Consider the following 11,636-nt stretch of genomic DNA (forward strand, 5'->3'; position numbering starts at 1 on the left):
CCCGATACAATGTTGTACCAGTGTACCGGTCCTCAGCCGAGACAAACCGGTATCCGATATTGACTACATTGTCGGGGAGATCTCGGTTTCAACACCTAACATTCATCGACACATTTCAGTTCTTTCCTGTAGCACCAAACAACATCAGTTTTAGCTGCTAGTTGCACTAGCACCATTTGTAGCTCATTGTCCCGCTGGCACCTGTAACACCAACTTCAGCTCAACTATCAGCTGCTTCATAACACAGCAGCACCAGCTACTTTGCCATTCCATTTATCCTTTGCAGCTACATTCCCTCTCTGACTTCACCTGAGTTCAAACACCAATTAGATCTCCTCCGCATCACAACATCATTGCTTCCCATCTGATCTCGACTGCAGCTGCACCAGAACCTGCTTGACTGAAATCTCTGCAAGAACAACTCAATCTCAAGCCACCCTGCGAACTGTTACCAACACCACCACTCTCCTTCGTTTCTCCTCTCTCCCTCAATACCACCAGACCCTCATTCTCCATTTCTACATCTCCAGAACCTGAACTGCAGCTTCATAAACATCATTTCCCATCGCAACTAAGCTCACAAGACTTGAGCTTCGCCTGCTACAACTCATCTGCTTCTCAATGTCAGCTTCCATTTCTTCTCTATATTCTCTGCACTGCACCTACAATCCCAACCATCTCAGCTCAACAAATAGACTCATCTTCATAATCAAACATAAACCCATGAATATCAATAGCAAACACATCTTGTTGCTCTTGCTGTTCAAAACCCACTACAGATTTGAGCCAATTTCTTCATTTCCTTGGTTGAACAGCGACCACCATTTCTTCAGAACTCCCGTTAATTCGATTCCATCTTCTACAAATCAAGGCCAGAAACTTCGATTTTCTTCACTGTTCTTCAAGACTCAAACTCAATCCCTGCCAATTTCAGATTCAACCATTAATCCCGGAGTACTCATCATTCCTATACACAGCCATTAACCAAAACCCTAATCAATTCACATCCATCTTGAAATCAGAATCAAACCCGTCTCTAATTCATCCGCAACTCGTCTTTTGAACTCTGAATCATTCCATTCACAACCCATAACTGATTCTCAAAACCCATTGCAACAACCTTTAGTTAACACTCAGCCATATCATCATCCTCCTTCCCTGATTTCTTCTTTGAACTCAAATTCTTCATCAATTTCTGACCTAGCTCTGAATTCCATCACAAACCTTTTTAATCTTCATTTCATTCTCAATCTGCAGCAGAGAACCCTAACTTTGGCAACAACAGATTCTTCTCAATCTATTCAAACATCTAAACTTCAAACCCAGAACCCATCTGCCATTCATGATACACATTTCATGGTGCCGCCGTAACTCTCTCGTTCAGGTGGAGTAAGTGAAGAACAGACAATGATGAATTTCTCTCTGAATTTTAGGTTTAGTGTAGGAATAAGGCTAGTGGATATAGCCACCCTGATGAAGTAGATAAGGGTCAACCAAATAATGTCCTTAGACACCCACTCATTAGTTAAGGGCCACTAAGGTCTGCCTCTTGCTTCTCTAGACTAAGCTGTAGTGGTTGTAGTTGTATCATATCATTTGCTTGGTTCGGCTCCGCCTTCAATGGCAGTTGCACATGAGAATTGACGCTTTTGCTCTTTATGCTCCAAATGGACGCTTTCTTCTTTTTTTGTTCAGAATGACTCCAAAGTACCTAAACACTCAAAAGCAAACATAAGACACATAATTTACAAGAAAACTCGCGAAGAAAGCATAAACAATAGCTAGATATTACGGTGTTTTACAACACCTATCAAATTCCCCCACACTTAGACTTTGCTAGTCCTCGAGCAAATCAAACAAAACAAATCCTAAACATACATACAACTCAGTGTCGCTGAGGATACGGTTACTCTTAGCATGAATAACAGGCCTTTGAACCCCTAGGTGTCCCTAGTGGACGAGTTATAGTCTCGTGAAGGTTTACAAGAGGTGTACCTACAAAACCTTTACTTCCAAAATCCAGCTACCTGTGAAAAGTTTAAAAAATGACACTAAACATTTTGTAATTGGCATACTATCAACGATTACAGGAGGAAGTAGCCACTTTCAAATCCAATTCATAAATTAGTAATATAGCTTTATCAGAAAGTTGAACACAACCACAATACTCGGAATCTAATCAATCACATGAAAAGATTAAGAAGATGGATATAGAAAGTAGATGGTGGCGGACTGTTGATTAAGGTGAACGGTGTTTCCCATATCTGTCTGAAGGTCACTGCCAAAACAAACCTAAAAGTCCTATTGGATTGAGCTACTAGTCTGAATTCTAATATCAACACGAATGGCATATACAAGGGAACCAGCGGTCGACAAACTTAATTCTAGATCAATTCACTGGCATATACAAGGGAACCAGTGATCGATTTTATTCAACACAATAATAATTTTTTTTTTCATAGACATCATGATTGGATCTTGTGGATCCAAGCGCATGTTTCTTGTCAGCAGATTACATGATAGTTCCCTTGGATCCTGCACTCCACGCTTGCTTAGGCGACGGAGACAGGGAGAACACACACATATTGCTTTATCCAAGTATCATATTTATTCCTTTTGGTCAATTGGTCGGTCTTTTTTTTTTTGTAGTAACTCAATCACTCTATTTCATCCTAGCAGCGATAACAATTCGATGCTGGTGCCCCACCAAATCACTTATAGAAACAATAGATAAATATGGAAAAATAAAAATAGCACGTGATATGGTGACGACTCCGAGATATGGTGACAACTAACATGTTATTTTATATTTGGTTCGTTTTCATATGAATAGACTCCACTAATGGGTTCCTCAACTCCTACAACCACGATGTTTCCATTAGTGTAAGGCACAAGTTTCTAGACTTAGGAGTTTATCATCTTTTTAGTTTTTCTACTTTTTTTTTGTCTTAAAAACACAAGGCAAAACTAACAAGGCTAAAATCTCTATATGAGAACACTCCCCCACACCTAAACTTTACATTGTCCTCAATATAAATTGAATCGTCCAAAGAAATTCAAGGTGGGAAATGCATAACATGATATAAATACACAATAAGAAAATAAAATGCATAATAAAAAGTCATACTCTAACTCATAGCTATCTCTGAACAATAGAGGATAAACACTAAACAAGTTATTTAGTTGGCATCTAATCTCAACTCAGCCAATATATATACCTCATCGTCGAGAAAAAATTCCATCTACTTAGAAAGGCTAGTGTTTATTCTAAATTGTTCAAAAATCTCTAAAAGGTGGAGTTTTGATATGCAAATGTCCAAAATAAGAAAATAAAGATAAAAGACTTGAAAAATAAAAAGATAGAGATAGATACACAAAACCAGTGGGTTGCCTCCCATTTAGCGCTTGGTTTAAAGTCGTCAGCCCGACTTGCAAGACGAATTCTCCATACACCAATAATCAGAAAAGTTTGGGATCCACCCATAGCACCTGTTTTGCAAACACTAGCTTCACACAAATATTAGTAATATAAAGCATAAGTGAAGCTATCAACTAATAAAAGTTTCCCCCACACTTATTCTTGTCCACACTTGGAAGTGTGTAAAGAATATAGAAGTCGGGTACTTCCACGGTTTCTTGTTCCAAAACCTGCATAGTTTGAGAATCAAGTATCTCTAATGGCGGAAATCGAGAAACAAAGTCATTCAACAATACTCTCTAAGCACATACATTCAAACCAATAATAGGTAAAGGAGAAGAAACAATAGGCAACGGGTTAGACAAACCTTGCACAATCTCTTGTATTATAGAATCTTCTTCATCCTTGAAAAACTCAAATGAATTATTCACCTCTTGTATATCATGGTCCTCTATCAAACCTTGAAACCATTCTTCATCTGTTTCTACCTTAACTAAAGTCTCGGCATTAACATCATCATTACAATCCTTTACAAGATCAATTGGGTCTTCCACAATATTGGTCATACCGGTCACATTCTCAACACGCTCCTCTTTGTTGTAAGGAACATACTCTACTGCGGATTCAAGTCTCACCATAAGGAAATTTTTTAGAACAGTCATTGCATCATCCTCAAGCTCTACCTTTTGAATAGGTTCTTGATCGTTATAAAGATCAATGCTCGAGTAAGCTACACTAGTGTCATCATATTCCTTTTCATCTTCACCTTGATCGCAAAAAGATTCTATTGTACACTCCTCAGGGATGTCACCATCAATTGGTTCAAGCGATGTATTTGCATAGTCATCGTCACTATCATAGTCAACATAAGATTGGCTACCACTTCCCAAAGATTGGTCTTTCGCAGAATTTTGCATGTCCTCTTTGTATTCTTCAATGCCTTGTCTTAAAATGGAAACACCTTTTTGAAGCTCTTGGAGTGATCCATCCAAATTTTGAAAATAGTGTTCCATTTGTTGTAAAAGCTCGTTCGACAAGGAAAAAGTAGAATCACTTACTTCAGTATTGTTAGGCCAATTATCTTCCCTTTGAATTGGTGAATGATCATAACTACGATCAGAAATTGAGCCAAACATATTATGAGCACATTCGGTCGATGAAATTGGTTCCATGCTCGGTTGTCTACAAACTGACTCCATGCTGTCCATAAATTGTTGCATCTCATCTACCAAACTAGAAGAAATATGAATAGGAGCACAACTATTCTCCCCTCCTTGTGGTTGCTCACTTACATACCTACCTTAAGAAGGTTGGTATGTATGAGAATAACTCAAAGGGTACGTGGAATATTGACCATAACCAAAGGATTGGTTGTGATTGTATTCCCCGCAAGGGTGATAGTTGTCATAATTTTGTTGAGGTTGATAACCGTACCCATTGTTCCAATATGCTCCGTCCATATAAATTGGTAGCTGAAACAAGAGTTCTCAAAACTATGTTAAAACCAGAAAATAAGAACTAAAACAAAACTAAAAACAAAAAATAAGAAACCAAAAACAAGTGACAACCGCTGCCTCCCCGGCATCGACGCCAAAATTTGATTGCTGTCGTATGCGTCAAAAATAATATTACTTTCTCACAACTCAAAATAAATAATATAGCAAGGGTAAGAAAGGATCGTTCCCCAAGAGAGAACTAGGTTGTCAATATGTTATGGTTTCCTATATAAAACAATGGGGGTTTTCTGATTTTTATATAAACTAAAAGTAAAATAAAAGCAAACAAAACAATAAAGCACGCAAATCAAGGATGAGAAAATATTGGATAAAGGTTTCATCTTCATTAGCAAACAAGTTTTGAATGTATGATTAGAATTCGTATTTAATCTCGTTATCATCAAAAGCCAAAGAATACCTTATTGCAAGAATACTCCGTAAATTTCCTAAGTCATCAACACACACATTAGAGCTGCGTATGTGAATTCTACCTAAAGAATAACCTAACGCCTTGCGCTAATTAAGTTCAATTCCTAGGAGCATTAAGTTTAAGAAATAGGCTAATCAATGCAATTGTCATACATTGCGCATGACAATTCGGACAAATGTCAATTTCTACATATGATGACAAGAGTGTATCACTACAAACCGTAATCATATCATGCTCTTGTATTCGGGGTTATCGCTCGATGATGAACCCTAAATTAGCTATAGATATGGATGTGAGTTCAATCAATTCTAGACTCAACCAAACAAACATACAATCATATTGCAATACATCAATCATGTAATTATTATATGCAGTAGAAATCAAACGATAATATTGAGAGAAAACTAATTCATAAAAATCATAACTTGGTTGCAAAATCCAACTACATCTTCAACCAATAAAAATAAATCAACTAATTGGGTTTTTGGAAATCATCACAAAGAGTTTAGAAGAATCTATCATGTGAAACCCTAGAAAGCGAGTAGAAGTCTCCCTCATGGAGATATCCCTGAAATAGACAAGAGGTCTCCCTTTTATATCTTATGTTCACCTGATTTAGGTCTGACACACCCGTCTGCCAAAAGTGAAACCTACAGACAAACCCATTTTTCAGATTTTTCCCACTGTGAAACCCACGTCCAGAAATCTTCAGGCACGCACCCATTCTCGGTGATAATATTATGCACAGACCCATAATTTTGAGAAATTTTATTTTCGTTTTTCTTCTTTCCAAACTAACCTAAAATCACCCTGATTCATCTGAGATCTCATATCTATGTTCTTCTCTTGATATAGACAGCTTCATCACCATCTTAATCTTTGATTTCCAGTATATCGACGAAGAATAATCGATAATTTTTTTTTTTATCAAAGTTGAATCTGAAGATTCAATCGTTATTAAAGATTTTGAAGGATTAAGAAAGGGTTTGAAGTGAATTAGAACTCAAGTCAAGGACTGATGGGTGTCTCGGATTCGATTTATAAAAGTGAAGAGAAGGAAGTGATTAGTGGTGTTTATATGTCAACTGGACTTGTTCTTGAGAGAAAGAAGACTCGATTGATGAGTTTGTTTACATGGGTTTATGTTAAATTTGAACTGTGAGGTTCTTGTACTTGATTTGGTGCTCTCGATTGCTGAAATGGGTGCTTGCTTAATTGGTTATCTTTGATTTGATGATGGAGCTGACTGCTTCCGTTGATTTCAGCGAGAAGACTCGGGGAAGGAAGGTATTGCTACTCCCTGAAATAAGGAGAACTGATAGGGAAGAAATGGAGATAATTGCAGTGATTGACAACAACAATTGGGGGTTCATTTGAACTGAAATTGGTTTGGGTTTAGATACTAATGGAGATGGCGTTTTCTTCGTTATTACTCGGCAGATGGAATTTAAGATACTCTCGGCAGATGGAATTCAAGACACTCTCCCAAAATAAGAAGATGTAGTCTCAAGAAGAACTGATGCCATGGTTTGAGCAGCTGGTGGTTGAGAAGATTACATGGAACAAATGATTCATGAGGACCGATAGTGGGTTCGACTAAAAATGGTGTTGGTTGGCAGAGATGGGTTAGAGATGCATCTGATTCAGGTTAGAATCTGGTTGGATTTGATTTCAAATTCAAGGAGAAATGACATCTAATGTTGATTTCAATGCTTTTATGGTTCAGATAGGCAGGATTAATAAGAGATGTTGTTGGTGGCAGTACTGGATTCGAAAGAAGATGAAGTTGCCCTTGCAGGAAGTTTGTGTTGCTGCTTCCAGTTGTTTCTATCAATAACACACTGCTTGTCCACGGAGTTGTTTACTCCAGGCTCATTGTCGCTGCAATCGCCTCAGCAAGTCCCAGCTCTGTCATTTGTTGCTATTGATATGTATGCCAAACTCGTGGTTTTGATCCTCTCCAGTGGGTCAGGGATCAAATAAATTGTTTCTCCTCCCCAAGATTTTGTTGGCTACTGTGAGAGCTATTCAAAAAGATGCTGATGAGAGAAAGATAACATTTAATCCGAGGCCATATTTCAGATTGTTTATGAACTGGCTTCTAGATCTTGGTTCTCCTGACCCTGTGCGTGAGGGTGCCAACTTTCAGATTTTGACAGCATTTGCAAATGCCTGCCACGCATTGCAGCCTCTGAAAGTTCCTGGTTTTAGTTACGCCTGGCTGGAGCTGGTGAGTCACAGGAGTTTTATTCCAAAATTACTTTATGGAAATTCTCAGTAGACGTCACCCTATGTCCAACGCTTGCTTGTAGATTTGTTCAAGTTCATGGAGCCGTACTTGAGAATGCTGGAAAATCTCAGCTTGGAGATCCTGTTCACTTCCTCTATAAAGACACATTGCGCGTTCTGTCGGTGCTTCTTCATGGTTTTCCGGAGTTCCTCTGCAATTATCATTTTAGCTTCTGCGATGTCATTCCGCCGAGCTGCATCCAGATGCAGAATGTTATTCTTAGTGCATTTCCTTGCAACATGTGGCTGCCTGATCCTTCCACCCCGAACTTTTATGTTATTCTTAGGTTATTCGGAATGTTATTCTTAGGTTGTTCAGGTGGTGATGCAATGGTTCGGGTGTTGCATTGAAGTATGTGAAAGCTGGTAGTAATGGATTGCATAACTTTTCATGCTCCTCAATAATATCTGTATAACCTGTCATGCAGTCGAGAAAACGTGCATTACCTGTTATGCAGTCGCGTAAATGGATGCATAACCTATTATGCATCTACAAAATTTGTTGCATAACTTGTTATGCAGTCCAAAAAACGGTTGCATAGCATGTTATGCAGCAACTTTTTTGTCTCTATCGAAACCAACAAAGACTGCATATTTGTCATGCACCAATAATAATATCTGCATAAAATGTTATGCAGTCGTGAAAATTGATGCATAACCTGTTATGCGTCCGAAAATATGGCTGCATAATGCATTATGCATCGAGAAAATTATTGCATAATCTTTTATGCATCGAGAAAATTGATGCTTAACCTATTATGCATCCGAAATATGACTGCATAATGCATTATGCATCAATTTTTTCTGTATGCACTAAAATCAACCAAAATAATTGTTACATAACTTGTTATAGATGCATAACTTTGTTATGCAGATGCATAATTTGTTATGCAGTGGAGAAAATCGTTGCATAATTCGTTATGCGTCTGCAGAATGTGTTATGCATCTTTTTTGGTGGCTGCATAATGGTTATGTATCAAATTTTCGAAAATTTATCCTAAAATGATGATCACCTCCGATTTTTTCGTGAAAAACAAAAATTTGATATTCTTGTTTGTACTCGTTGCGTAGCTCTCTTAAAAAGATTTCCAACGATATAAAATTTGTAAAATTCTGAGGCGCGGATTTTTAAATATGTTATGTCCAAATTGCGTTGCCAATTATACCCCTGATGCATACCCGTCATGCAGATGCATAATCCGTCATCCAGACATATTTAATAATTTCAAATAATTATGGGTGTCACGGAAATAATATTAGGTGTCACGGTACCTAAAATTAATTGTGGACATGACAATAAGAATATTTTTTTTGGGTCTCCCCTAAGTTTCCCCTGCCAAAAATCAGTGACTCAAACAGCCCATGAGTGAAGCCCAGTGGAAGTAGGTCCACGTCCAACCAAGCTATCTCTGGATCACTGAGTCAACTCGGTCATAACCGATCCTAGAAGAGTTTTGACTGTTTCTGATCAGTTCCCAGTCGATTCCGGCCATTCTTCTCTGCACAGTTTCAACACCTAACATTCATCTACACATTTCAGTTCTTTCCTGTAGCACCAACAGCATCAGTTTTAGCTGCTAGTTGCACTAGCACCATTTGTAGCTCACTGCCCCGCTGGCACCTGTAACACCAACTTCAGCTCAACTATCAGCTGCTTCATAACACAGCAGCACCAGCTCCTTTGCCATTCCATTTATCCTTTGCAGGTACATTCCCTCCCTGACTTCACCTGAGTTCAAACACCAATTAGATCTCCTCCGCATCACAGCATCATTGCTTCCCATCTGATCTCGACTGCAGCTGCACCAGAACCTGCTTGACTGAAATCTCTGCAAGAACAGCTCAATCTCAAGCCACCCTGCGAACTGTTACCAACACCACCAATCTCCTTCGTTTCTCCTCTCTGCCTCAATACCACCAGACCCTCATTCTCCATTTCTACACCTCCAGAACCTGAACTGCAGCTTTATAAACATCATTTCCCATCGCAACTAAGCTCACAAGACTTGAGCTTCGCCTGCTACAACTCATCTACTTCTCAATGTCAGCTTCCATTTCTTATCTACATTCTCTGCACTGCACCTGCAATCCCAACCATCTCAGCTCAAAAAATAGACTCATCTTCATAATCAAACATAAACCCATGAATATCAATAGCAAACACATCTTGTTGCTCTTGATGTTCAAAACCCACTACAGATTTGAGCCAATTTCTTCATTTCCTTGGTTGAACAGCGACCACCATTTCTTCAGAACCCCCGTTAATTCGATTCCATCTTCTACAAATCAAGGGCAGAAACTTCGATTTTCTTCACTGTTCTTCAAGACTCAAACTCAATCCCTTCCAATTTCAGATTCAACCATTAATCCCGGAGTACTCATCATTCCTATACACAGCCATTAACCAAAACCCTAATCAATTCACATCCATCTTGAAATCAGAATCAAACCCGTCTCTAGTTCATCCGCAACTCGTCTTTTGAACTCTGAATCATTCCATTCACAACCCATAACTAATTCTCAAAACCCATTGCAGCAACCTTTAGCTAGCACTCAGCCATATCATCATCCTCCTTCCCTGATTTCTTCTTTGAACTCAAATTCTTCATCAATTTCTGACCTAGCTCTGAATTCCATCACAAACCTATTTAATCTTCATTTCATTCTCAATCTGCAGCAGAGAACCCTAACTTTGGCAACAACAGATTCTTCTCAATTTCTGAACCGCCGTAACTCTCTCGTTCAGGTGGAGTTAGGGGTGCACATACCCTACCCATACCCGCCAACTTACCCTACCCGTCAGTTTTTTAACCGTATCCTATCCTATCCACTATTTGGCGGGTGGGGTGACGGGTAAAGATTTTCTTAACCGCCAGTAAACGGATAGGGTGGCGGGTAAAGCTCGAAATTATCCTACCCTACCAGCATACCCGCCTATTTATACTATTGATCTCTACCAGCATACGCACTCTCAGCAGCAACCGAGCTGTTTTTATCAGGATGAAGTAACAATGCCATTCTCTTGTATTGTTTCTTTATCATATCTGAATCAACGCAATCGACATCGCCATCCAAGATATCCAACACCTCGTACCAATCTGGTATACTGACCTCGCAAAACTTATGATTCCATGGAGTATTAGGATCATTAGTTCTACTAGCAACAATAGTTTTTATTTCGCTTTCATAAGCAGCGACCTGAACCATATAAGCCGCCATATACTGTTGTATACCGTGGAGGTTAGGAAATGTTTCTTGAGCCATCTCAGCTAACCATACCGCCCCAGAATAATCTCGTTCGTTGAATTTTACTTCTGCGTTTTCAATGATTGCTTCTGCTTCTTCCATGATTGCTTTTCAATGGGATTGACAGAAGAACAACAACACTTGGGAGATTGAATTCCGATCACGCTGTACCTTTTTTTCTTTCTTGTCTTTTTGTTTCCAAATTATATGGTCGTATCCTGATAAAAACGGTTATACCCGCCACCCTACCCTACCCGACCCGCCAGAGAATGGGTTGGGTAGGATCTTACCCGTTTAATGGCGGGTAGGGTGGAGGGTAAAATTTTTCTTAACCGCCTGTAAACGGGTAGGGTGGCGGGTATAGGTCATATCCTACCCACCCTACCCGTTGTGCAGCCCTAGGTGGAGTAAGTGAAGAACAGAAAATGATGAGTTTCTCTCTGAATTTTAGGTTTAGTGTAGGAATAAGGCTAGTGGATATAGCCACCCTGATGAAGTAGATAAGGGTCAACCAAATAATGTCCTTAGACACCCACTCATTAGTTAAGGGCCACTAAGGTCTGCCTCTTGGTTCTCTAGACTAAGTTGTAGTGGTTGTGGTTGTATCATATCATTTGCTTGGTTCGGCTCCGTCTTCAATGGCAGTTGCACATGAGAATTGACATTTTTGCTCTTTATGTTCCAAATGGACGCTTTCTTCTTCTTTTGCTCAGAATGACTCCAAAGTACCTAAACACTCAAAAGCAAACATAAGACA

At 39.1% G+C, this 11,636-nt stretch overlaps 1 long non-coding RNA gene across 1 annotated transcript; it reads left to right on the top strand.

The window, feature by feature from the left end:
* The first annotated feature begins 6,113 nt into the window (after positions 1–6,113).
* LOC113292787 lies at positions 6,114–8,035 on the top strand. The gene is made up of 2 exons (XR_003331870.1): positions 6,114–6,991; positions 7,071–8,035. It is a non-coding gene; the product is annotated as an uncharacterized LOC113292787 (long non-coding RNA).
* The last annotated feature ends 3,601 nt before the right edge of the window (positions 8,036–11,636 follow it).

The sequence above is a fragment of the Papaver somniferum genome, chromosome 1, assembly GCF_003573695.1.
Source record: "Papaver somniferum cultivar HN1 chromosome 1, ASM357369v1, whole genome shotgun sequence".
Classification (NCBI taxonomy): Eukaryota; Viridiplantae; Streptophyta; class Magnoliopsida; order Ranunculales; family Papaveraceae; genus Papaver; species Papaver somniferum.